The 25,834-nt window shown below is 39.8% G+C and overlaps 1 long non-coding RNA gene across 1 annotated transcript in view; it reads left to right on the top strand.

Annotated features, from left to right (window-relative positions):
- LOC118770711 overlaps positions 1-25,834 on the top strand; it is a 50,254-nt gene that overhangs the window by 5,769 nt on the left and 18,651 nt on the right. Inside the window, exon 2 of the long non-coding RNA XR_005004566.1 lies at positions 9,366-9,458. This is a non-coding gene — a long non-coding RNA (uncharacterized LOC118770711). The remainder of the gene's footprint in view (positions 1-9,365; positions 9,459-25,834) is intronic.

Genomic DNA, 25,834 nt, shown 5'->3' with positions numbered 1-25,834 from the left:
AGCTGTACAAATTGCCTTTACAACTGAATTCCATACTCATCAGAGACACTTCAAAAATGGACACAATAGTGATTCATGCCAAATGCTCAGTAGAATAATCTAACAAATGGTAGTGAAATTAACTAAAAACTACTAACGTACTGAATAACTCAATTAATAGGAAAAAATAAATAGCTAATGTTTTTGTATGACTGACAGCCCTAGAATATAGTCTCATGTGTATGGTGTGGTAGCTCATATTACATTGAAATTGTTGAGTGTGTACAGCCTTAGTCTTCTGGATTAGTCTTCTGAAACATACTTTATTGACATTACACCCCTTTTAACCCTTACTAAAAACGTGTGTGTGTGTGTGTGTGTGTGTGTGTGTGTGTGTGTTTGTGTGTGTGTGTGTGTGTGTGTGTTACATTTATATGCAGTACATTACTTGCTGTTTGGTGGGGAGAAGTGGAAGACCTGGACTCCTTCTCTAAGAATAACAGATGTATAAAGTTTGATAGTGGAGAATACGTTGTTCTGGGATTATAAATCCCTGAAGTGTACTGCAAACAAACTCATACATGATGAACGGGAGACACGGATGAAATAAATATAGAAGAAAATAAAAACAGCCTTGGTATTTTTTTCCTGTATACAAAAACGGTATACCCTACTTACATATGAAAATGATGTCATGCTCTATATATATATGTGAATCCAAAGAGGAGCTGGGTCCAGAATTATTACATACATGTAATGAGGTGATGTGTAAGTCCCCACCCACCCATTCAATTCACCAGTATTCAGCAAGCACTTGCAGAAAGGCAAGCAGGCATGTCTATACACATGCATGTATGCATGCGTTTGTGAACATCCAGTCATTCCAAAGTCAGGATTCCTCTTCCAAGGGAAACAGCTCAGGACAGTGCCCCTGAGTGCTCCCGGTGAATGTATTCCATGTGCATCCAAGCACTGCCTCAGCAGGGTACCACAGGGACTGTAAATCTCCTGCTGCACAAGTGGGTCAGGGAGCTGGGAACCTGGCTGAGAAGTATCAATATGAAATCAGGGAAGAGCCCAATGATTGACAGGCTGGTGAGGTGTGTGTGCGTGCGTGCGTGTGTGTGTGTGGGGGGGGGGGGGGGGGGGGCATTTGCAAACGGAGCAGCTCCATCTCAGATGAAGAGGGAACATTTATAATAAGTGGTAGCCATATTGCTTTAGTGCCCCATCTGCACACCAGCTGTGGGAAAATGTTCTTAGGCTTTCATTCCTGTGGAAGACAATGAGCGCCCTTTCTCTTTCCTTGTCTGCATGATAAGGGATTAAAAATGTATACACAATGACTGGTCCAGTACCCTTTTCAGAATTCATGTTAAGAGTGTAGGCTACCAGAGCTTGCACTGATCACATGTTCACATTAAAGATCACTTACTTCACACAAATATGGACTTTACAGTGTCATCATACAAAATATACTTAGGATATATTTTAGATTATATATTATTATATAACAATATAATATGTTATTTTATATTACATACTTTAAAATACACTGATTTTTAGCTGTGTATTGGAAGCATGTAAATGACTGCCTGTAAACTGCAATATATTTCTGATTTCTGTATCTACATTTTAAATGTATATGAAATATATTCTCTGGCTGAACAGCATATTTTTACATACATTACAATATATTTAATTTTTTGTATGGGTAAAAACTGACAAAAAATAAAACCCTTTCAGCATATTTTGTCTAAAACGCAGCCAGTTACAGTATAGTTCCATTTTGCTTTGTCAAATCTTATGGTCAATTAAAATGCATATACCTTCACCACTAATCTCATTTTGGCTTTAGAATGTGATTGGTAGGATTGGTGAAAGGATGTTATGGATATCTATAAATAATGTAAAATAAGGGGATGCAAAAGAAAGGAATACAGTTATGTTTTAATAGATGTGATTGTTATATGAATATGCATAATATCACAAGGCAGTACATAATTGTGAATGAAATCACTCAGCTTCTGACAAAATGGAAAATGGAAAATTGGGACTGGAAAAGTAAAAAAATGCAGTTTTGTGCTATCCCACCCCCTCATGTGTTATACAAGACCCGGTTGCCTTTTCTGAGTGCAAATTGGACTGATAATGCATTTATTGTTAGAGTTGCTTGCTATGATGCTCACTCAGCCAGAATCTCATCTCTGATCGTGACATGGCAAACTGCTTAGAGCTGTTATCACTCTAATCCTTGAGTAGTATTTATAACTGCTCCACACTTTTATCTTTTCAGCCTTTTACACTGATTCTTTAGTACATTTGCCACTGTGCTTTTTTGTCACAAAAAGAGACAGCTAATTGGAAGGAGCTGTGCAGTGCAATCCAGACGGACAATACGGCCTGTCCTACTCCGTACCGCTAGGCCAGTTGCAAAATGTGTCGTGACACGCCGAAATGCAGGTATTATACACCATAATTGCTTGGATGAACATTCTCACCTGGATAGGCAAACATGTCAGAGCGGAGGAGTCCATGTTATTTTAAACAGGCTGCTGTAGTAAACTGCCCAAATGCCATTATGTTCTACATGTTCTAATGGCAGTGGAGAAGAAGCAGCATCCCTCTCCAAGCCATTAGCCTCCCTGTACAATCATTTATTTATACGCAGTATAAAAAAGAGACGCTGCATCAGCTTGAAGCAGTTATTTATTTCAAATGACTTACACTTCACATGCTCACAGCATCACATTTGGAGAGGAGGGAAGATTAATTAATTCCAAATGCACTCCCAAGACTGTCAACACTGTGATATCAATGTGGATGCAATTTCCATCGCCTTTAGTGAGAGCATCTATCATGTAGTGGTCTATACATCAAGTATTCTGATATGTATATTACACAATCCATGCAGGGAGAAAGGTGCCATAGTTTGCTTGTAACATTTTATCATTATCTTATTTATTTAGATTTTATTGTTGTTTGTGGTCAGTCAACAATATGGCTGTAAAACGGACTTACAAGGTAACGTATGTTGCTACTGTATTATTTATTAGATGAAAGAGCAACAGTCATATGGCAATTTATTTGGTGTACCTGTGTGTGACTCCAACAAACTAAGTGAATGTGTGGCTGCACAGTGCTATCCTTTATACAGGCAGCTGCAGGAGCCTATAACTCAGTCATGAAGAGGGAAAGCCAAGTTAATAAACAAACAGCTGACAGAGATTCAATCACCAGAGTTCTTTTTTATAGCACCAGCTAACGAAATGAATTGTGGCGAACAATATTTCCAGAATAAAAAGGGTGAATTTAAAATTCAAACCCATCCTCGGTGCTATGAATAGCAAGTCTTTTTAATACACACGTGAAGCATCTGTATACAGCATTACAATTCCCCTGTGTCGAGCCAATATGCTCTTTGATTTTTAATTGCTAAGACCTGTTGTCTAATTAATTAAATTTATTTCACTTAATATAGACTCCACTTAGATTTCATTGAATTTGCAGAATTCAAAATAGACATTGTGTGTTCTGTCTCTCTGGAAGGGCTGTATGTGCATCTGTCCTGCAAGAGAGAAGGAGTGTGGTTAGTTTGCAGGCCACCTAGTCATTAATTACCAAGCTTACACATCACAGCAAAACAAACAAGGAGAAGCACTTGCATCATAGACTAATTTCTTCCATTTCATTATAATCTCGTGATTTCTTTGATAAAAACTGCTATGGTGCTCCTGCTGGACAAGTCTTAAACATCAGCAATCAGGGCTGTCTCTGGCTGACCTGCCAATCAGTGTTCAAGGTTATGAGTAGAGGGTGGTTTTGTATGTACAGTACAGGTGAAAGATAACCTTGCTGACTGTCCAGTCCATCTTGTTCACCGTTTTAGGTCACGCCGGGCTCTTACCTTAATCAAAAGAGCGTAGCTGATGATACTTGACTCGTATTTGTGCAATGCTAATTATTTTACACTGCTATTATTACTTTATACTATTATCATTTCCACCTCTTAATAGGGATTATCCTGACTCTGAACCTTTTCCTCTCCCTGCCATACCTGCTGTAGGACTACAGATTACGCCTGTGGAGTATCTTAGCTAGCTGCATAGATCGTTAAACATTGCTAAAAATATACTGTCCTGTTCTAATCCTTTATAACCCTAAGTCTGGTTTGGCATTTGAAGATCAATTGGTCTTTTGTTTTTTGGTCATTTAAATATATGAGGACAAAAACCGTGGTGTGTGGTGTCTCAGGACTATTTCTGTAATGTGGACTGTAATCATACCCTCATAGGTCTGCTTTGTGAAGAAATAATGGTGCTCTGAGTAGCTGGATTAATCAGTCACAATTTAAACCTATGTTTAATGTAACAGATTGTCTGGTAATGCATTAATAATCATCTCCATATGACCACATATGACTTACACACAACTAAGGTGTTAACTGCTGAATTTGATGAAGACTGTGAATGTGAGTGGTATATTTACAAGTGTGCCTGAAAGCCCTGATAATGTACAGTCCTACGAGGGCTTAGACCTGAGGACACTCACCTCAAAAGCAGGATCTCAGACCATCTGCTTTCACATCACATGGCAAAGGACAGAAAATGGTTACCAGTGAACGCCAGACTGAGCAGCTCTGAAGGACATGGGAGCAAAACTGAATATTTCACATTATAAATTCTTGGGATATAAAAATATAACATTACATTCCCTTTCTATCAGCGTTGACCCACACTTATGGAATAGGATATTCGATTCCCCAGTGAATATTCATTCACAGGGGAATCGAAGCAGCCACTGTTTCATTATAACCCCTATTTTTATTGCACCAGTAGTGCTTAGCCAAAAATTACATTCAGACCACTAAACTCGAATACCAGAAACCTGAGTATTTCTTCAGGACAGAACCTTTTATAACCTTAGTTTTGAGAACAACCCTCAAGGTATATCAAACTTCCCAGCCAGTTCAATGCTGGCTACTTTGAGCAGGCATTTGACAGTGTTTTGCTGTTTATTTGTACCTTTGCCATTAAGAAAACACATTTGTTTTCAGCAACAGACAAGTAACCTGTTCTTTTTTTCCTGTTAGTTATTGATAATCTGATTTGCACCTGAAGGTTGGCACTGAGATGTTGCCAATGAAACAGGTATCCCACCAGCTGACCACCCCACACTTTCCATTAAATTTGTGTTTTGTTTTGTTTTTTTCTTTCATTTTTTCTTTGTTTCATTTTGTTTATTTTTTCTGAAAAGGGTTTCATATGTGTTTTGTTAGAGTCACAAAAGGGCATTTGTGACATCACTGTGAGAGCTCTGACACAGGTTCTGTTTGAATTGATTTTGTTAAGTGCCTCAACTGGCTGTGGTGTTCACACCCGCTGCATAGCTTTGTGCTGGATGTGGCACTGAGACACGACATTGATACGTGCAATATTGCAATGTTGATGAGATCGTTCAGACCCAACACCCCATGTCTGTTCCCACTGTGCACTGTGTGTGAAATTGGGCAGCAGCTGTCAGATCAGGACACTTCAAGGAAGAGGGAAAAGTGCCATCTACTGGCAGCTGATCTTCACTCTGTACCATCTTTGCTCTGCATAGACATCTATCACACTGTTGCTCAGTCAGCTTCTGGCTACAGCCTGCCACTCTGCGTTTCCTGTTTTGGAGAGCAGTCTATACTTTGTTGATATTAGCGGGCTTCCTGATGCCATGGTTCTTCGCTGGATATACATTTCAGTGTGTGAAATACAGTTCCTGTATTTTCTTGGGGAAAAACAAAAACAACCTGTCACTGTTTTCATTGTTAGAAAATTTGAATGAAGGACATGGGCTGTCATTGGCAAGTTGACTAAATGCAAATAGTGGAGTAATTATGCATTCGCATTTCTCCCGTGCATGATTCCCCCCTGCTGCATTCTCTTCCATCTGGCATCACAGGGTCTCCAGCTCCCCCTTGAATCGTGTCTTCCTGAGCGAAAGTCGTGCTGTTCTTGCTTCCAGATACTATGTGGAGATTCCAAGTGAACATTTCAAACATGACAGTGTTTGACAGTGTCTCAAACTTCCATTGGTGTCTTTGGTGCCACCACAATTTGCTATTCATATTGACCAATTGCAAGCTGGGTATGACACTGTTGCTTTCTCTTCTTGGTTTAAAATAACCAGGTCTGTGTAGGATTCACACAAGAAGAAATTTAAAAGGGAGCATCTGAGGAACCAATTCATAAGGCAATATCAGTGGTCTCTGGATAGCTATGTTTCAAAGGGGTTTATGTTAAATGGTGACTACACTTACAATCTGACATTCGATGTCTTCCTCCTTACATTAGGGGTATGCTGAGATACTGGCATATAAAGACAAGCCTATACTATATATACTGGATTACACTATATTCACACAATTTAGAGTCTTTTTTACATTTTAGAGATCAAGAACAGTTTTGAAAGAATGACTAATAACATGGAATATGAGATAATGTAGAGGTTAACACTACATTATCTCATTGGACCCTGAAACAGGGAATGAAACTACCAAAATATATCAAATAAGTTTGCGTTTCTAGTTATAAATACGGGAGAGGATATGTAATATATGAAATAATGAAGAGGATATGTATTATATTAAAAGTATCATATTTAGCTTTAAATTTGCTTTGAAAATGTATTTTGATTGATCATGTTGGAACTAAGACCGAAAAAATCATTCAGAATTGTGCCCTGCAAGACGTATCCTTTTCTAGATGTGTCAACTGTTATTGTTCATTCAGAAATGAATGGTTAACAGTTTGGTAACTCACCTGAATATATATCCTTAGAAGGGCCTATCCTAACATGTTTGCTTGTACACTTACTATGCTTCCTACTGCAGCTCCTGACACTTTTTCAGACCCAAAATATAGAAATATATCCCCTCCATCAAGTCGTATTGAGGAGATATCCTCTCTGACGGCTTGTGTCGAATTCTGAAGTGGATGTCAAGATAAGCATGTGTCAAGATAGACATCTCTGATAGTCAAGTGGCTGCAACCTGGCAGACAATTTTGAATATTTCTTTTTGAAAGATTGATATTTCTGCAGACATAGGTTTGATCATGTTGCTAGTATGTCTGTAACTGTGGCCTTTAGTGACAGTGTGTCAGACTGAGTGCTGCTTGGGTGTACTGTCAAAGACTGACACTACACAGGTCAGGTCCTCATTGACAAAATAAAGTGGTTTTGTTTTTGTCTGCAACAGGCACAGTGAAGTCTCTGCCAACATTTTCTGTAACCTGGCATCCCTGTTAAGACAGGTACCACTGGTTGCATTTCAGTTGTGTACACACATGAGAACAATGGGATCCTGGCTTTACACAAAAATTATCTACTGGCATTATTGCAGATAAAACAAGAAAACTTGTTTCAAGAGTCCATTTGTATTTTTTACTAAGCAATTGCACAAAAATTTAGATGAATGTTATTGATCAATGACTCATGAAATTTCTCTCACAAAAGCTCACATACTTGGCAACACAAGTTGCATTGTAACTTCATATAAGCATCCTGTATATCCTATATGCTCCTGAACTCAAATTTTGAAAGAACAAGACTTAAAGATTTTGAAGTAACTTTTTATTCATTGCTTTCATACCAGGACAGCCTCAAAAGCATAATACGGTTGGCTTACACCTGCAGATCGTATACGATTTTTGGGGTTCAACCAAAAACATGTGCATGTCCATAAGCAAAGATCTTGCATATTAAAGCTGTGTATAAAACTAATCATCAACATGAGGGGTTCAGATGATTAGCGTTAAAGTAAAATTAAAGGCTCACTCTCCCAGCAATTTGCATAGCTTATTACTGCTAAAAGTACAGTGCAGTAATTTATATAAACTGTAAGATGTGTTTCCTAATCTTAACCCTGAAGTCTGGAGGGAGCCATTTGCTGATCTGAGTGACAGTTAATTGAAAGTAGTGATGTACTGTAAGCTGTGGGTTGGCCCTTAAATATATCTTCTGTACTTATTGGTAATCAATTATTTAAATCAAGAATGTGTGGTTCTTTATTATGTGTAATGGATGTTGTAATAAAAAAGAATAGGGAGCGGACTGGGATGTTACTACAGGAGGGGCCTTCTGAGTTAGTGACATGCGTGGAGAGAACATATTGTTTGAATTGACTGTGGTCTGGTCTCCTGAAGGATTGTGCAGATGGTGGGGGGGAGCTCATCTGGGGAGTAGGGGCTTTGAGTGACTCACTGTCTCCATGGGGAAGACAGCTGGAGATGTGGACGCTTCTGCACCACGGGGTTTCCAAAGTCCCGGGCTCAATGATGGAAACGGACAAGTGTGCCATGTTGGGAGCTTTTTGAATCCAAACTAGCATATTCGTAGGTTGAGATCTCGGGACAACCTGACAGGATTGTTGTTTTTTTTTAATATCAGAGGGGAATTTGGAATTAGTGTTCAGAATTTTTTGTGTTTCACTCAAAATGGCATGTTGCATAATTTCTACTCTTTGTTGAGTAGGGCTGGCTAACTCAGAATACCAATTCCTGGTATTATTACTGTCAAGTATGTGAGAGCACTATAGATTTCTATGGGCAGCAGCAATAAAAATGCAAATATCAGAAATCTGAGCAGCTTTGCATTGCAACTCTATCACAATATGCCAATACAGTCCTGAGTCAGTCAGCATTTTGAGACAGGTGAAAGTCCCACTCATTGCATTGCTTCTCATTTAATAGCACTGTCATCATACCCGCATGCATTTTCATCTGCATTCTTTCCATCTCTCCATTTCTCCTCGGTTCATGGTGCTTCAGACAAGCAGGCAACCTAAGAGCCTTTTTGTCCATTCACTGTACAGCTTAGCCGCACATCATTGGACACTGCTTTATTTACCCTCATGTATCACTGTCTCTCATCTTCTCCTCCCTGCTCTGGACCTACAGGAATAAACCCTATGAAATGACTTCATCAGAAAAGCGAACATCTTATTTCCTCACACATCCATCTCACTAGCATTTTCATTGTTTCTATCCCCCTCTCTAATTTTCCATCGCTGTCTCCATTCCACAATCTGCGTCTTTTGTTTAGATCAAACGCGGGTGGCGGAATTGTCTGACAGACCCAATGTCCTCGCTGCCAGCCACCCAGGATGTGATTGATTCTGTTTCCTCAAGCGTCTTCAGCTGCTCTTTTTCTCCAAACTTTCACATTTTCTCCTGTTTTCCCTTCTGTCAGCAAATAGTCCCATGTTTTTATTTTTTTAAATAATGATTTTCTCACATTTTTGTCTCTACGAATAGTCTGTTAATACTGTATAATTCAGTCTGTTAATATGTTAATAGTACATGTTTCATTAGTGATGGTTGTCATTCTGTCTCCTTTTCTGACAGAAGTCTTCTCAACTGTGCGAATGTGCCCAAGCACAACTTTTGCAGATCAGAAAGTGAAGGCACTCTGGTCAGATATTCCCTTCCTGATAAGAAGTAAGTCTCTTGCCATAGCGTCATCATTAATGTTCATACTTTCATTGTTAATGTCAAATTTCAATTTCAAGTCTTTGTGCATAGTAAGAGGGTAAATTATCAGTGTGATTTATCATAATAAGAAGAACTGCAGTCATGGAACATTGGAACAGAAATATACCAAACTCTAAAACTGAAAATAGGAAACAGTTTGACAATCACCTCTCTTGAAAAAAAAATCAATTAAAAGAGACAGTCAACGTAAGAGGAAAAATCCTGTCATTTTTTTAAATCCACATTCCATTCCACATGTTCTGGCATGCTTTTGATAGGTGCAGTGCCTGACCTGGGAAAAGAACCATTGTGCATTAAATCTGACAAACATAAAATGCAAAGCACAGAAATATACTTTGAGTGAAGACCCTCAGCTGATGTCCGAAATCTCATTTATATAAACATAAATCACACAGGGTTCCAGGTACATATTGCTCAACACACTATGTTTTCATGATTTCTTGTGTTTATTGCGGATGTGGAACAAACCATAAATCAGGCTTTGGCCTGAAGGGGACTATGTATCCTTTTTAGCAATTGTTATCTAAGGATGGTGCCCCTTAATTACTCTAGCTTTATCAACATCATGAAGTGTCCCTATTTTTTCCTGCAGCAAATTACCTTTTCTTAAATCATGGTGAAACAAACATATTTGTTATTTTTGCCATTGTTGCCCTAATGTGGTAAATTCTAAACATCCGCTGGTATTGCTATACAGCATTTGATTGACACTTCACCAGCTACTCTCTGTGCCCTAAAAGCTTGGGATCAATCAATAGTGCAGTGCCTGGTAGAGAATGCTACTGTTAATCATGTTGGTTTTTAACACTCTACCAGTGTAGACCTACATAGAATAAGAACCTGAAATGCTATGTAATGTTTCTGTCAGGAAAGGACCTCTTCACAAATGACGTCATTCCCATCCAATGGGATTTTAGCTGCTGGAAAGATGATTTTGGTTTAGCAAGCGTCTGAGCCAATCAGCATATCTGCAAGAATGGTTCCAAAATATGCATTTTTCTATGATGATTAAGTTAAATAAATCTGGGAACTCGATCTGAAGGGTTTCCAAGATTCTAAGTAATCTTAGCTGCTTCATGTGGCTGCATAAGTTATGAAGTCAGACAAGAGCGCTGTGGGGTATTAGCATTGTTTATGGAAGAAGGTGAGAAAAATCTCTCCAGGTCCACCCACAACAGGAGACTGGTAGGGGGGAAAAAAGCATCTCATTACCATTTGAGTGCAGTTTGTCTGTAAACACTGAAAAAATAACGATTAGGAAGACAGAATATTAAATGAAGCAGCGAGAACTAGATTACCTGTGGGCTCTTATGTTAATGTCTTTTCTCCTTCTCTGCAACTTCTGTGATTCAGCTCTCAGATCAGAGACCCTCTTTATCTCCTGCATGGCAGTTGAATCTGTGCAGAAGAAATCGGTAACGGCTCAATGGTTGGCCCCTCTTTTCAGAACGGCACCCCTTAGTTGTGTCGTGCGGCTGGATTATTTCTGGAAAGGATAAAGAAACTATTTGTAAACCTTGAAACCAATTTGAAATCACTGATAACAGAACAACGGGTTCCAATCAAATACTCAAGGGACTGTTAAGCCGCCAGTGTTGTTCAGAATTCCAGTCGCTCGGGGGGGTATTTTTTTTTTCCAGGCCCCGGCACACTCCGCAAAAACAAACAAACAGTGAAATTTCATTAGCTGTGCAGCGGTAATAAAAATTCCAACGCCCCTATCTGTGCAGTGTTGGTACTTTTATCTCCCAGCAGTGTTATGAATAATGATGGATCACTACATAGGGGGAAAGAGCAGTACATTTTGGAAATGGGACTGCTTTGTATATTGTATGCTTGTTTACAGTACCGCAGTGGTAGCCAGAGAATAAAACAGATATTCATCATATGATTTATGTTCCACCATTATGAATAGTCAGTTGGTATGAATTAAAGAAGTTTTCCCTGTGCAAGTATGACAAAAGAAAGACATCAAATTATAAGGGCTATTGCTTACTGAAATATCACATTTCCCTCTGACATGCTTTCCATGGCAGTACAGTGAAAGAACAGATCCCATGGCTTTATATTCTGGATAAAGAATATGGATTTGAATTCAGGTCATTTTGTGTTGCTTTTCCCCTGCTTTTTTTTCCTCTGGCTTTGCCACTGCCTTTGAATCCTATTCCCCATGGTATAGCCAGAGACACTTTTACTATACTGTATAACCGTACTACACTATATCCCTAAAACACATTTTTACTTTACATATTTGATATACAGTGCAAGTGGTTATTTGTGTGCATATACATTTAGAGCAGAACATATATTAAATAACATTTTTTCATTACAGTATGTTAACTTTGGAACTAGGCAGAATCTCAGTATGGAAATCCGCCTTTGAAAGTAAACAAATGGGATTTGCATAATTCTCCATGTATCATCAAAGGCCAGTGGTGGGCTGGCATATGTGTAGTTTTGCTCTAGGTCTGGTTTAAATCAGGCAGCTGATGCTAGATGGTCTTGCTTATTAGGTTTGGATTGAACGTGGAAAGGTTAAGACCTCACAGGGCCCATGCAATTAGAATGAATTATCTGTATGATAAATCAATATGGTCAGGTGCATGCAGCGGATTTCCCTCCAATTCTCTGGCAGCATTCTATGCATTTTAAAGGTCACCCAGCGCTTTTCCCAAGCATCGTCATAGATGTGCTTATTTAATTCAAAGCCTCACTCACTGCTACTCCAAAGCCTGGAGGTAGCAGGCTTTCACACAGAGGTGTGAATTGCATGCTACTGGTATGAAACAAGTAAACAAGTAAACGCAGGATTATTTTGTGTTGTTGCTGTTTGTAGCTTGAGAACAAATGGAGAACATTGTGTAATGTTATCTTGTTTTTGGGGGGCCCAGTCCTTCTCCAGAGGCATGGATAGTGACAGTATTTATTTCCAGTGGAAAAAAGAGCTTTCTCCTTCAGCATCTGCTTTTGGTACACGTGTTCACTGCAGCCACAGAGCTGCCCTTGGGTTAATAATGAGGGTCTTTCTAGAGTGAGCATGTGGGCGTATCATATTTCTTATTTTACTACAGCATATAAATGCCCGCATTGGGCAGTGAGAGCTCAGCTGAAATCAGTGCCAAAGTGGCTTGCGGTGCGTTCCCAGAGAGATGAGATTGGAATCTCCCATAGACAGCTTCACCCCCCCACCCCCCCCCCCACACCACCTTACCGCAGTTCAGGCAAAGCATGTTAGAGCCCAGGGAGAGCGAACCGCCTTTACAGCCTTCCATTCTTTGAGTAGTGACAGTAAGGTGGCCAACACGCATCTGCACATTGTCAAGCATGCGGGGGCCTCGTCTGATGAAAGTCTTGCGTTGTCCCATTTTCCTGCGGGCTCTTGTCTTGAAAAGCAAGCAGAGGGGAGGCCAAAGCCGCAGTAACAGCAGGCTCCCTCCACACCTTTAGGCCACTCGTGATTCTGCCCGCTTTTCTTTAAACAGCGCCACCTTCATCCCTCAGCCCTGACCCTGGTAATTCAATTCTCCGTACCTCGTTGCAGCTCCCGATTCCTTCTGAGCTCCGTGGCTTTCATTACGGCCCTTAATGCGCACGGGTCCGCCCGACAAGCTAAAACTGATTCCGTTTGATAATATGACAGCATTAGCTCCGGCCCAAGGCGTGCAAAATTTAAATTGTATCACTATTCGCTCTACCATTGACATGGAATAATTGCGGTCCTTAGCACATTAAACGGGAAGTCCGGGGGTTGACTAATCAAATTTCTAGATGATCCGTTGATGGCAGAAAAAAGGTTTTCTGTTTAATAAATATTTTTGTTTTATCCCTGGTCGATGATTGTATCTTTTTTTGATATGACCTGTTCATTCTGTATGCTGTGGGTGCCAGGAATTTGGAAAGCCCTCTTTTCAATTTTTCTTGATTCAAAAGACTTTTATCCAAGGTGTAAGCTTTCATTATTGGATAAGGTATGGTATTACTTAAATTGAAAGTGCACGAAAATGAGAGAGATCAAACTCTGTCAAATGAGTGCATCAGTGTGTTGATGAAAGAAAAGGTCATGTCTGTGGGGTGCAATTATATCAATCTTAGTAAAGGCTACGCAAGAAAATGAAACTTTTGCCGTCAGTCCTGATGCTGTTTTTTTTATAAAACTGCATGACTCAGTTAACCTTGGTAGGTGTTTTCCATAACCAAAGCTAAAACTCAGCTGGAATAAATAGCTTGCACCGAAAGGTTGGACTTTTCCATGCATATTTCTGAATATTATTTATTGTTTAAGTCCAATGCTGTAAAATGAATCTCAGGATATCTCGGGGTGCAGAAAGAATTTCACCTCTTTAGTCCAATAGTTTTTGATGACAAGAGCTAATGGAGCTAAACTTTCAATTCTCCCCTTCCACACAATCTGTGTTGCCAGTTGCAAATGTTTATATTTTACCTGAACAGGCAGAAGAGCAGTTCTCATTTTCTTTTAAAAAATGAAATGGAAAGAAAATCTACACTACTACAGCAGTTGTCCTAATGACCTTGTCATTAACTCTTTCAAGAAACATCACTCCCTGAATGCTATTGCAATTTAAACTTTTTCATTCATTTAATTTTTACATGAGGACTGGATTTTCTTAAATGACCCATTTTCCATTCACCCTCCCCATATCTATCTGTGCTGTAATGGCAGAATGCAGCAGCAAGTTCAGTTCAGCTGTCTCTTGTATTTCGCAGATCGCCAAGACAACCAGTCAAAAATAAGGAACAGAAAAGAAGGCTCTAGCTTTGTTATACAATCAAATAATGAAGCTCATATAGCTAGGGCTAAATATCCTCTCTGGCTGGTCTGGCTGCTGAATGCTGAGTGCTGCGTCATGCCAAAGTGGATTTGGCTCCAGGTGTAAAGGAGCTCTGCCCCTGCAGCCTCATGGCCTCGCTGGGTACGGGTGGAACAGAGCCCGGTCGAGCTTGGTATGCACAGAGTGTGCCTGTCACAACAGGTGATGCCCAAGCCACCAGGTCCACTCTGACTCCGCCATCTGAGCAGCAACTGAATGGCATCCAGAATTTGTGTGGCTCTCCCCCAGGTTTTTAGGATGGGTGGTTTTTCACACAGCCAAAATATGAGTTCTGGTGTGGAAATGGCTGCACGAGAGGAAAAGGAACTACAAATGGAGACAGGACAGAAAAAAGGTGCTCTGTCAGGCTTTCTTTCCTTAATGGAAGCCCTTGGACACACTGCAGCCTTGGGACAATTAGGTTGGCTGTCGGGTGTGTTCTGTTAAGACCTAATTGAAATGGGGACCCTCTCGACCTGTGTCACCAGGTTAATTGGTCAGAGAAATGCTAAACAGGAGTGATGGAGAACTTCAATGACAATGACAAAGTCCACCCCTGCATCAGCTTCCGCATATGTCAGATGCAGTGCCAGGGGCAAAAAAGGGAGTATTTTTGTTTTTCAGCTATGCTTAAAATTAGCATTATTGATACCACAGATCATGGTTCCAATTCCAGCACAGCGAATATGAAGGTGGACTCCAAGACTTGCCTTTTATATACAAAACAAGGTTAAGCCTGGTTTAAACTAATTTCACCTATGCACAGTCCTAATTGGATTCTGCGCATTGAATTAATTTTGGTCATAATGTGATGAATCCCTAGACAACATAATTTATCTTGTACATAAGCTAATAGAAAGTTGCTGGATGACCTTATGAAAAACTTTCTAAGGTAGAGTGAATTAAATGGAAACTAGTGGTTGGCGTTTTGTGTGTGTGGGTGTGGGAGGAAGGGGGGGCGGGGGATGTGTGTGACTGTTTTAATTGTTTTAATTACTACCATATAATTGCGTCAGATAGAACCAGTGAAGAATTTCCTTGTGAGTCCAGGAGGTCTCTGCTGTATGGCCAACAATCTTTCCATACCTAATAAAGGTTACAGTAACCTTTTAGCAGCTGGGCTATATCACCTCTAACCTCACAGACCACATATAATATGGAAAAAGGCCAACTGCACTGAGCTGTACTATTGTATGTTCCAATAGCTCTGGAATAGGTTGTACTGGTGTTTACCAAGTAAAGGCCAATATTGGCACCCTTCTGAGGTTTCTTTAATTACCAAAGCACAGCACATTATGTGTCAACTTCCCTTACTCATTTTTCCTCTCCTACCACTGAATATGTGTAAGGATATATTGTACATGCTTAAGGCTAGCAACACTGAGGTTTTATTTTTAATTATGTGACATCCCCTTAAGGAATATTGAACTTTAAGGTATTTCTTCGTGTCAGGTGATTATTCAATCAATACTTTGTCACTAACTTTCTATAAGAATGGAATTCTCACCTGAAAATTGCTGAATTAGTTTTGTTTGGCCTGTACTTTCCTGACAAAATTAGAGCAACACCAGTCTATTATTGCACAAAAATTATTGTTAATTTGATATTCTGTTATCTCTTGTACTGTCACACAGGCCACTACGACGGCACTGTGTGTCTAAATCTGTCCTCAAGGGCAGCAGGTGTTCAGGCACTCCACTTCAGCTCTTAATCACTTGATTAAGGGTCTAATATAGATTGCAACTCAAATCACATGTGTTTGCCTGGCCATAATCAATTACTAATGGAGAGGCACCTCTTAAACCTGCATTATCCAGGACCCTTAGGCTAATATTAGAATTCTCTATCCGTATATACCCAGTAGCAGCATACTTGAATATAAACTGCTATGACTCAAAGGAAAGGGGTAGAAAGGTTACGAATTAAGGATTTTAATGTAGCACATAATTTGAATATATTTGAATGTATGCAAGCTAATCTGACCACCAGATATAAGAATGTGTAGCATTACATTGCCAAAAGACTGAGGTAAGCGGTGATGTTAGTAACCTATATACACACATAGATTTTTATATACAAAATGCAATTTAGAAGCAAGATGAGCTAAACAATAAATAAAATGACAGAATAAAAGAGAACTATTCATGAACTCACGCAGCTCTGCTTAACAGATGCACACAAATCCACACACATGTTCACTGCTCTGTATATAGCATGACACAGTGTTTCATTTATTTTTTAACATGTCATAAATCACATTTTCGTAACCCTACCTGCACAACATCATGATAAATTTTGAACAGGACCCACATTTTGCACACAGTAATAGACATACACAAATGGGAAACAACCACAGATAAGAAAAACATAAATTACAACTGACCACATTAAAAATGCATATGGGTGCTTCTGTCACAAATAGTGGGAAAAAATGTGAAGGCACATTACCTACATAACATCAGTGCACAGTTCCTGTGCTCATTAGTATTTTTCCTCAGAATATTCTGCCATTTACAACAGTCACATTCACTCATTAATACAAAGTCAAGACTTTTCCAACAGTTGAAGGTTTTAATTTGAGTCACACAGGGCAGGGAAGCTTCTTATTTGATCCTATTCCAATTCTACATTGAAACATCTCTCGTAATAGAATGCTACACTACATTAAAAAACATTGCTAGCTCGTAGGCATAACCTATAAACAGCCTGTCCATCATGCTGGTAGATGAATGATGAAGGAGGGTCCTGCTCAGCTTTGTCACATGGAAGTCCAATAAAGTCCTTCCATTAAAAGCATCATAAAGTCCAGCTGCACCATTTAAATTAAGTTGCATGTTTGTCAGTGTTAGGTCATCAGGGTCCCACAGACAGAATGATGTTCCACACCGGTAATGGAGGAAAAACAGTGAGTTCTCCCAGCTGTGACGAGTGTGGCTTCGGTGCACTATCACCACAGCACACTAGCTCACAGACACAGCCTTCTGTTCAGTGGAGTAACCCCGCAGACTCACGGGTATCGAGGACGAAGCTGGCCCAGTGGCCGTGTCCTGAATCAGCGCTGGAAGAAGTGACGACTTGTGTGCACTCGCCGGCAGCTGTTGAGTTCACAGACCAAGAAAATGAGCACTGGCTTGATGGTCTGGAAAATTGTATAAAAACCTGCAGGTCCTATTTCCTGTTTCCATCCTCCTCTTTTCCTTTTTTACATTACTGTGCAGAAGGAAACAGGAACAGAGGCTCTGGTCCCTGCTCTAATGACAAAACCAGGCCTTTTGTCATCTAATGATTTTCTATAGATAACAAAAATGCAGAAAATGAAACGGACAGGTGATCAATTGGAAATGGTTTGATGCCAACAGTTTCAGCTACAGTCCTTTATTGACCACCTGCCTTGAGCATTTGGAGAACAGCACTTCTACTGCTCTTTAGCTCTTGCTATAAAATTTAAATGATGCTATTGGCATCATTCATTCTGAGTATTACCTGTTGTGCTGTTGTGAAATCAGCAGGTGTTCTTTGATTTTACTGTTGCAGTGCACCAAATCCTGAAGTAATGCTTAAAAGCATGTCTGCAGTACGGAACCAGCCTGTCCTGCATGCCCCTCTAATCAGCACTGTCTGTGCATAATATCAGAAAATCAAATTCCTTGGCTTTCACTTCACTTCTAAATGTGGAATTTCATATGCACAAAAGCATCTGTTTTTGCTGATTCTGTCACTATCATTCTTTTTCCCTCCAGAGATAATTAGATTTGGCTCCCTTTTTTTCTCTCTTATCATCGTTTCAATAATGAATCTTATCTCCCCGTACGTGGCTTTTCATTTGGATGTGATTGTGCCCAGCCCCTGGATAGACTGGCTGCTCCCAAAAGGGTCAACAGTGGGATGAAGGGCTCTTGATCAAATCAAGCACAATTGTCGAGCATTCTGAATTCACTACAGATGCCAGAGTGCAGAAACTCATTTAAACTTGTGTGTCATACAGGAGAAGCATACCAAATAGTTTGTAAGCAGAACTTTACTTTACACTACACCTCCCTGAGAGCTCCACTAAGGTTTGTGCAATGTAATTATTTCTGTCAGTCTTTCATATCTGATGTGTCAATATCTGTGTGTGTGGGGGGGGTGTGTGTGTGTATGCATGTATGCATGTCTTTTGTGTATATGTATTTGAGTTTTCACTCAATCTACAACAAATGGTAATTAGGAAGACTGACTTTTTTCTTACATTGTCAGCCAATCAGCGTAACGTGCTGATTCGTTAGCATGGTGTCGATCGAGAATCACATTGCTGTATTAATAAAGTACCCCTTGATATTTCTTTCTGATAGTTCTAGACTAGCTGTTTATGTACTGTATTTGTTTCTGCACTGGTTTTGTAGTTTGCTCTCAATGTTAATAATTAGCAAAAGCATAACCATGTACCCAGACTGTCTCCTGTGTTTAGTTTGGCATCATTGCAGTACAGTACTGCAGGAGGAGGTGGCCAGTCCTTGTGTGAAATGTTTATTTCTTGCTATTCAGTGACTGTCCCTTGTTTTGGGGAGCATGTAGCTATTTTCTGTGTCAACCCAGATCCAGTTTTCCATGTTTTCTTTGGCATCACTGCAATGCAAAAAAGTAAGGCACATGTCTGGCTAAAGTGGCTAGATAGCTAATTAACTAGATACAGTAGCTCTGCATGAAAAGCATAAAAACATAAATTGTCTTTTTGTGCTACTTTTCTTTAAAAGTTTTACTTTCTGCTGTTCACAGACTAGCCCCTGGGTTGGGAGGAATGTATTTATCTTAATTTGGTAAAGGAGAAAGGAGACCGGACTGAACCAGGAAATTATAGGCCTGTCTGCTTAACTTGTATCACATGCAAAATACTGGAATCCATCATTAGGGATAATTTGGAATTACTCCTGGAACGAAATGGTGTTCTAAATGATAGCCAACACGGTTTTCGCAGAGGGAGGTCGTGCTTAACAAACCTCCTGGACTTCTTTGAGGAAGCTACAGCATGTCTAGACTCAAACCAAGTTTATGATATTATCTATTTGGACTTTCAAAAGGCATTTGACAAAGTTCCGCACGAGAGACTCATATTGAAAATGACATCTGCGGGAATTACCCGTAGAGCTATCACCGAGTGGGTTCGAAGTTGGTTGTCTAATAGAAAGCAGACTGTAACTGTGGGAGGAATTGTATCAGAGCAGGGTCCTGTACGAAGTGGAGTCCCGCAGGGATCGGTGTTGGGGCCTTTGCTATTTCTTATATACATAAATGATCTTGATGCAGAGGTTAGAAGTAAAATAGTAAAATTTGCAGATGACACAAAACTAAGGGGTCTAGCCAACAGTATAGAATCAACTAAGGTAATACAGGAAGACCTAAACAGCATCCAAAAGTGGGCAGATACCTGGCAGATGACTTTCAATTTAGATAAATGTAAAGTCTTGCATGTAGGAAATAAGAAACTTAGACAAGACTACTTCATGGGTGGAAAAAAACTAGAATGTGCTCAATTTGAAAAGGACTTGGGAGTAATGGTTGACCCAAGCTTAACAGGATCTAGGCAGTGTGCTGTAGCAGTAAAAAAGGCCAACAGGATGCTGGGATATATAGCCAAAAGTATTGAGTATAAATCTAAAGAGGTTATATTGAAATTATACAATGCCTTAGTCAGACCGCACCTGGAATACTGTGTGCAGTTCTGGGCACCGCACTATAAAAAAGATACCGAAGCTCTAGAAAAGGATCAAAGAAGGGCAACTAAATTAGTTCCTGGCATGAAATATAAATGCTATGAGGAAAGATTCAAGTTACTTAACCTATTTAGACTAAGCGAGAGGAGGCTTAGGGGTGATTTAATTGAGGTTTTTAAATTTATAAAAGGAATCAATAAGGTTAACTATAATAGATTCTTTAGGGTGAGTTCAGGCTGTAAAACAAGAGGACATACATGGAAACTAGTTAAGAGTAAGTTCCGCACTGATATAAGGAAATATTATTTTACACAAAGAGTTATCAATACATGGAATAGGTTGCCAGGTCATGTAGTTGAGGCAGAGACCCTTGCTGTGTTCAAGTCTAGACTTGATGCAGTTTTGGATACTCTTTAATTAAGAAATGGCGAGCTTAGTTGGGCCGAATGGCCTGTTCTCGTCATCATATGTTCTTAATGTTCTTAATGGTATCAGATCTTGAATCAAGCCATGTGGAGACAAACTTTGGGGAATATGCACAATGCATATTTTCAGTAATGCACTTCAGCATAAATTAATAAAAATGTAGGGCTTCCTCTCTCTGTGCAGGCTGGTAAACACAAGCATCTCCCCCACCCAAACCACACCAATAAATATGCAGGAGACCACATCAAAGGCTGTGGGAAGACACTTGACAATCATATGAGGCTTGACCAGAGTGGTTGCAGTTTTGCATATGTGTGTTTATGTGTGCATGTATGTGTGTGATCATGTATTCATTGATGGACATTTAAAGTAATACTTGTATTGGGTTATTTTGAACATTTTAATGGAGATTTATTGAAAAAAGTATGCCTGACATTAACAACTAAGTATGTTTAGAATTCTGTAACACTTTTATATAAAAAATGCCCACGATTAAACAGGCAGACAATGTACCGCATTCATTTTAACAACCATTTAAATTAGGAAATCTTCAGTTTGATAGGACTCATTCCCTTTTCAGTGAAGAACAGTAATCACTGAGGGTGTAACGATACCAAAAACTCACGGTACGATAATACCACGATAAGAAGTTCACGATACGATATTTATCGCGATAGTAAAAAATGAAGAAAAATGATGACTTGAAAAAATGTCCTTTATTAAATAATAAATCAGCATTTTTATTCATATAAAATTTGTTTTTCCTTAAACTTAAAGTGCTTCTGCTTTCCTTCTTTAATAAAATAAAATAAAATAAAAGTAACCAGCCATGACTTAAACATGTGCAAAAATGGGCATGAATTGTCTTTGGCAATGAATGATTGAACTATGTATGTACAAGTCAGTGGCGGCCCCTGCATAATGCATGATGGCTAAGGTGACCCATTCAATAGGTAAATTAACAGCTAGCTAACTAGACATTGTCACATTGCATTGTGCAAATTAGTCAACTAGCTAACTTGACATTGTCACATTGCAAACAAAGCATTAGCTACTTCGCAGCCTGCTAGCCACGTTTTGCACTCATACCAGCCCTACGAAAATCCCTGGTTATACGATTCCCTCCCTTTCTCCTTTTGGTGGTGTGTCGGCCAAACATCCTAAGGAATAAACCGCCCCTGGTACAATTGCAAAACAAAAACAATACAATTCTCGACAAGGAGAGATAGTAGAACGCAGCTATACTAGCGAACAAACATGTAATATCCTGGTAGATTTCATCACAGTCCCACAATGGTATCGAGACATTTTTTTATATCGATATCACGAAATTTGATATATCGTTACATCCCTAGAATCACTGAATTCTTAACACTGAGCCTTGGACTGAACTTATTTATTTACTGCGACACTTATTACATTTCAGTATTTCTGTGCAATTTTCATATTACAACAACATAAGCAGATGCAATTGCCAAATGTAGTAAGTTTGTGACCTGAGGGAAAGTGCTGTAAAAGTACATTATCATGGACATACATCTCATTTTGGCGATGTTCCATACAGTAAGCACTGTTGTTCTGGACCTCAGTATGTATGAGGAAACAAAGTGAGTAGTTCTGAAAGAGAAAAAGGTTTTTGTCCAGGAAACAAATTAATGTTGTGCACACACAGGCAGCACGGTGTCTCGTTCTCATCAGAGAGGGCCAGTCAGATAGAAATAATTAGTGCACAGAACCTCCAGGAGGAATCAGCCCATTGGGGCCCACAGCTGTCTGCGTGCTTGCATTAACTGAGCTCAGGAAAGATGTTGGGCCAGCCGAAGGAACATGTGATTGAAGCCATAGAGGAAGCCATCCTGTTGTATTGCAGCGTCCAGAGTGAAGAAGGCTTCCATGATTCATTTCCACAGACATTATCAGGAAGCGCTATTCATGTCAGTAGTGTGTGGGAACCCCCCCGCCACACACACACACACACACACAGATACACACACATATACAGACACCCTCCCTGAGAAACTCCTCCCTCCCCTAAGTAGTTCAGAAGTTGTTCACTGAGCTGAATAACTTCCTCTCCCAGGAGGAGCAGTTTCATTTTATCTCCATTGTTTTGTATTCCTGGTCTCCCCACATGGTTGTGCTTCTGAGGTTGCTCAGCGACGCGCTCATGCATTCTCAATGGCTCACGGGAAGTCAAGGGCAGATGTCAGTGTGACAGGGTCTTGGGGGGACAGAAGCACCTTCACCAAAGAGCAGAAAGAGAGAGAGTCTTACAGCAGAGAGGGATGGTATAGAAAGAGATATGCAGACAGAACAGAGAAAGAACTTCTAAACAGAGAGATAGGAAGAGAGGTGTAAAAAGAGAGAGAGAGAGGGGGATGGTGAAGTGAGGGTGAGAAATGACAGCTCTGTTACCCCCTTGTCCCATAATATCTACAGTGAGATGAAACAGGAGCAGCAGTAAGCTGTAAATGTAACTGCTTCGTTGCAGGGTTTTGGAAAAGCTACTCCAGCCAAGCCTCTCCTGGTGCTGCCTTGAAGCACTACCTCTTATGCCACTGTAGCATCCCTAAGGCTCCTCACGACTTTGCACTTGCCAAACTGACGATCGCAGACCTAGCTGAGAGCAGAGTCTCTGCGGTTGCAGTGGATCTCTAAAAATCAAAACACCAAGGCTTTACTTAGCAGATAGTACAGCAGAGAATAGTAGTCACTGGGATGACAGGACTGAAAAGGTGATATATGTTCTGGCATTAATCATTTACAGAGTGAAATCGGTATCAGATTACAGACACTGCCTTCACCTTTCACATATATTGAAAATCCTATTCATATTCAAATCAGAAATACACTTTCCAGTGTTATTTCTCATTGCCATAGAGAGAGTAAATACCTGTGTTTGTGCTTAAATGTGCTTAATCTGTTAACCATCTAAAAGGTCATTTGAAAGAAATGTTCAGGTAGTAGCCATCTACTGGAGTTATATGCTTAGGGAACAACAGACCTTTCTTGGATGTAGTACTCACGTTTGGAATGTGTATTTGAAAGCTGTTAGAAACTGAGGAAATTAAGCTTAGTGAATATCTCTGTGCATATACCAAAGGCTTTACTGGGTGTTTCATTAATGATGTTTTGGCTGTGTTTTGAATAGTATGTCACCAGGGTTGGGGAGTAACGGAATACATGTAACGGCGTTACGTATTTAAAATACAAAATACGAGTAACTGTATTCCGTTACAGTTACCATTTAAATTGATGGTAATGAAATTACAGTTACATTTTTAAAATATTTAGATTACTGAAGGGATTACATTGGATTTTTCCCCATTTAATTTTTTTTTTTTTTCATTTAATGTTTATTCAGTTGGAAAATCTAACCAATGATAGGCAACTAGATAGGGTGTAGCCTATCTTCCATATGCTCTTCACGAAAAAAAAAGAAGAAAAAAGCGCGCAGCCTGCCTGACTCACTAGACAATAGAATGGAGAGTGAGACAGAAAGCAACCAGCGCAACCTGTTTATGTCATGGAAATACTGGGACCGTTTAACTTTCAAATTTGGCAAAGGTCGCAACATAACAGTACAATACAAGCTGTATTTGCCAGCGACCAAACTGCTATCCGCTTCAAAAGAGTCAGCCTTTAACCTGAAGAAGCATCTTGAAGTAAGTTCTCTTTTTCATTATTTAAGATAATATTGATCGCTAGCTAGCTATCTTACATAGTTTGGCTGCACTGGATTAGCTATTCAGCTAGCTAGTAGGCTAGTAGGTATAGTATTAAAGCTAACCAGCTAACGAGTAGATACAGTGACAAAACACGTGAAATTTCACATGTTCAAAACTGCGATTACTCCAACAATTTTACACTACGCATATTATACATTAAATTGTTAAGCTACTCCTTTCTCCCTCACAATGTATTTAGGGTGACTCGTGCCTTTTCTAACTCGTGTTTTCGTGTGATGTACAATTTTTGAATTAACATTTAGCCTACAATTAAACTGCGATGAAATGCCACGGGGGTGCCCAAATGTTAGCCACAACAATGCTAAGTGAACATTCTAAAAATAACCGTTCAGAACCTTATGCTACGTTCACAGTCAGTTCAAATCCGATTTTTTTGCATATCCGATCAAAATCAGATCTTCCTGATTGACTGTCAAAAGTAGTGATCGGATCCGATCCGTGTGTCCAGGTGGCAATCCTCATTTTCGGTCTTATCCACATTGGTAATGACATTGCACCCGGAAGTAGAAGTAGGCCTAGTTGACTAAACAAACCAAATTGGAGGGTAATGAAATGGGCTTGCTTATTTAGGACAACATGGCAATGTGGAGCTGCGGCGCATGTTTTGTAAAAATAATGAGACAGCGTCAGAGATGGAGGAGGCTTGCCAGCTCCACCTTATTTCGTGCAGCCGTCACCGCCAGTATCACTTTTCAATGGCTCCCTCCACCACCAAACTAGCATTATTCCTGTAGCCTATGTGTGATGTACTCGTGAACGTATTCTGCAGTTACCCAGTTTGTATAGCACAACTGCGACTCGCATTGTGATAGGAATGGGAACTCCAACTGTAACCTCCTGTGGTGCCATGTACCCCTCCGTCATTGAGCATAACTTCATGAGTGACTGTCGTGTCATCCTGAAGTTGTCTCGCCATTCCAGATCTGTAAATGCATGTAGGACAACTTTGTCCCACCAGTCCTTGCTTCTGACTTTCATCCACATCCATCGTGTTTTGGGGGACAGAATGCGCAGCAAAGGTATTGTTTTGTACAGGACAGTATCCCGGCACAAAACATCCCGTGCACGCATTCTCTAATTCAATATCTGTACGAAGAGGAGGTTTCTTTCGAATTGTTGCTTTATTAGAATTGAGAAAAGTTTGGCTATAGTGGCCTATGCGGCACGTCCATATTTGCAGACGGCTACACGGGAATGCTGGATGCGTGATCTTGCGCATGTCAGTCTTTTCCGATAGTACGCTTGAGACATGTAAACGTGCACAAACTATCCAATCGCTTTCATGTAAACAGTACGTTCGGAGGAATGATTTCGTTCCGAATGAAAAAAAGTGTGCATGTAAAGGTAGCTAGTGTGAACATAGCTTTAGTCAGATGAACATTCTTTAAAAAACCGTTAAGAACGTTCTTCGGATTCCATCTTGCTCTTTCGAGTAAGTCTATTAAAATATTTTGAAAATTACTTTTTTTAAAAAATAGTCTTTTCCCTTCATCATAAAACATATTGGTAATGAGAATTATACTGGGGCACATCCTTTTAAAACTTTCATAACTCAAGTTTAGCCATTTAGAATTTGACATCACGTGGACATAGTTCGTGAGAATCACCCAACCAGTAGGCTATATGCC

This window comes from Megalops cyprinoides, chromosome 1, assembly GCF_013368585.1.
Source record: "Megalops cyprinoides isolate fMegCyp1 chromosome 1, fMegCyp1.pri, whole genome shotgun sequence".
NCBI lineage: Eukaryota > Metazoa > Chordata > Actinopteri > Elopiformes > Megalopidae > Megalops > Megalops cyprinoides.
Note: the sequence above shows the minus strand (reverse complement) of the source record. Positions and strands in the feature narration are given on the sequence as shown.